The sequence below is a fragment of the Austrofundulus limnaeus genome, unplaced genomic scaffold (genome assembly GCF_001266775.1).
Source record: "Austrofundulus limnaeus strain Quisiro unplaced genomic scaffold, Austrofundulus_limnaeus-1.0 Scaffold193, whole genome shotgun sequence".
Taxonomy (NCBI): domain Eukaryota; kingdom Metazoa; phylum Chordata; class Actinopteri; order Cyprinodontiformes; family Rivulidae; genus Austrofundulus; species Austrofundulus limnaeus.
This window is the reverse complement of record NW_013952595.1, coordinates 376,953-380,122: the sequence shown is the minus strand read 5'-3', so window position 1 is coordinate 380,122 and position 3,170 is coordinate 376,953. Positions and strand designations below refer to the sequence as shown.

Below are 3,170 nucleotides of genomic sequence, written 5' to 3'. Positions count from 1 at the left end.
ATTGTGCAAAGATCTTCTCAGCTCCAACTGGAGAATTTTTCGTTAAATGATCGTAACTGACTGCTGAATTTAGCTGTAAACAAAGATGAGAAATTTGCTGTTTTCCAACAATTTTCAACACAAAATAATCATGTAGAAATTGTTAGAAGCATAAAGATTATATTCAAGGGCATTAAAAAAATCACATATTTTGGCAGCTATTATGGCTTTAAACATGTAAAAAAATAAATGCGTTTGTATCAAATTGTAAGAGATTTATAGGTTTCTCAAAGCCTTCTTAAACATTTCTCAACTTAGTTTAGTTGTAGATGAGGATTGAAGCTCTCTGCTAAAGCAACGAATATTCTGTTGAAACAGAACAATTTTGGTTGTTTAGATTTGTCAAGATTCATTAAATTTGGGACRAGTGGGAAAATGTAGTTGCATCAAGAAATGTGGACTTCAGAAAAAAATTAATCAAAATAACTAACATTTTAGGTTGATAAGAAGGAGTGATGACATTCTCATTTCCCTCCGTTAGCCTCTTGCCTTCCCTCGTTAGGATCAAAGCTTACGGTTTGTTCTTCTTAATCTGCTCCACTTCCCACCCGCAGAGATTACAGCCCTCAGCATTGTATAAGCCCACATCGCCTCACCTCTCACCTCATAAAACCAGCTGGATTCTCTCCAGTTGAACTTGTTAACTCACAAAGTGTGAAGTTTTCATGTTATTTCTCTGCACTATACAGGTTACAGAGGTTGTTTTAGAATTTTAAACTGCACGGGCATTTTGACAACAAGTGGTTGGTTTTAGATTAAAAGTTTTGTAAATCTTGGAGAAGAACAAAGAACACTGACCACTAATGATGCAACATTTAATCCCTTAAAACACCCTACAAATTTTGCTGTTTTTACACTAACAGTATTAAATCATGCTATTAAAACAACTCACGTTGATCTGAAAATGTTGCATAAACTTCTCTGTTGGCATATTTCTAGAACACCACAACCAACAATTTACAATTACTTTCTTATTGTTCTTCGAGCACAGATGGATTATTTAAGGCATAAAGCTTACAGTTTATGTAATGAAAAAAAGGACTAAAATAATTACAAAGAGCTTATTGACACTTAAACAGGAATGACACAAGAACACACTCTTTCTCATCACTTGAAGCCAAAGAGCAGCTCTAACCATTCTTCAATGCATCCTATACTTCTTTTTATAGGTTCCGGTCACACAAATRCTTTGGGTAGATTGAAGTCATTACTCTACAAGAAGATCCTACAACACCCAGAACCCCAAAACATGTAAACCCCCTCACCAACCCTACATGGARAAGATCTAGTTCTTTCAGGTCATTGCTGTACTTGAAATCAAAGGTTTTCCTCCTTTACTACAGTCACCTTTACATAGAATCTAGACAGTGATGCCCTGAAAGTTGGAACAAACTTTCCAGCTCCTCTTTTATAGAAATTGGGACCACCACTCTGATTAGCCATTCTACAGATGTCGTCTTAATCCTTTATTACTAAAGAGGTAAATCCACCAAAGCAACTCTAAGGCAGCTTATTAACGTCCAGTACCTTCTCAGACATGACCCACTCCTGCCTGCTGTTGTGGAGTATTTTAACTACCTCAGCAATCTCTGCAAAGGAAATGGGTAGGAGTTGGTACAAATAAATTCATCAATGTGGCAGTGATGATCGCTGGATGCTGACTGGTCCAAACAAAACTTCAGATAATGTGGACAGAAACAAGGAAACTGTGGCSTGGCTGCAGCCTGACGAYAGTCAGGGAGGTGGAGGATTTTGCGATGCTTGGGAAATACAGAGCAGAACCAGTCGATGTGTAAAAGTAAGCTAGTGTTGTGCTAACAGCTGTGTAGCCACTGCAGGATCGCGCACAGCCCGTTTGTCTCAGTTGCTTTAGTACTTGAATAAAAATATTCAAACAAAGACATAAATTTTTTGACAAGACAACAGCCAAGGTGTGTCTATGTTTACATCTACATTTTTTTTCAAAGTTTACACAAGATTGTTGTAGCAAAATAAAGTGAGGTGATGATACATGATCTGTGCTATCGCCTGGCTGCAAGATTACAGAGAATGTTGATGATGRCACATCAACTTTGCATTAAGTTTAAAAAAAAGGTAACCACAAAATTAATTTACAAACTATGGAGCCCTGTAAGAACTACGTCGGAAAAAATATATTTGATCATCTGCTCTTGCAATACAACTGATTTGCCTCAGGATCTGATGTAGAAAAGCATTTACCCCACTGCCCCATTCATTGTGTCATTTAAAATGTGAATTTCTGCACAGATTCTCAGATTGGCAAAAACAACATGTTACAATTTTATTCCTATCACCACCATAAAAACGTTTCAGGCTCAGWTTTGTTTTATTTAAGCCTCCMGTTTGTCAGGTTTTAYGTTTTCACTCCAAATTTAGAACAAGTGTTCTACTGCTTAATTTCCAGAGATTTTGTTTCTCAAAAATGCTAATTTATGCCATTTATGTTTATATKGGCAAGAAAAAAAATCTAAAAATTACCCACTATTGAATTATTTGTGTACTTCTTATGCAATTGATATCAAAKCATTTACCACTTTTCTAAGGCCAAMTGAAAGTTCTTTACCATTAGCCTCTACGAATTTCTCTCCCACCGAGTTTGAAGCTCTTAACAGGTACTGAATGGTCAGAAGGATGGCAACTTATGGTTRTGGAACCAGAGGTCCACTAGGACAGCTAAGCCCTAAAAACCTTATTCTTTAGCTTGATGAAAACCAATGGCTCTTCTGGGTGCCACCTTGGCTAGCACCATGAACATTCTGGCTACAGCTATAAGAAATTGGTCATCTGGGGGTGGCAGCCTCTAGCTGTTCCAAAGTATGCCCAGCTGAGCCCCAGGAGCCTGAGCACCAGCTTGTGCCAGCATGTTCCTTCCAAGGCTTGGCTTCAGGAGRGTGTGTCTCAGTTTCTCTGTTTGCAGGGTTCCCACACTGTGGTCAACATCAAATTCAAGGACCTTTCAAGGACTTTCCAGTACCAATTTCCTCAAATTAAAGAACCACACGCAATGGCAATTACCTACTGCTACAGCAGAATGTTACCAATAACCAGGTTTATATCATGTAAATTCAATGAAAAACTGAACAACATGGAAGTTGTGGAGTCAGTAAAAA

The 3,170-nt window shown here is 37.8% G+C and overlaps 1 protein-coding gene across 1 annotated transcript in view; it reads right to left on the bottom strand.

Moving 5' to 3' along the window:
* The window catches only part of slc13a4 (solute carrier family 13 member 4), a gene marked incomplete in the record, with an annotated part of 26,601 nt that overhangs the window by 12,162 nt on the left and 11,269 nt on the right, over window positions 1–3,170 (bottom strand).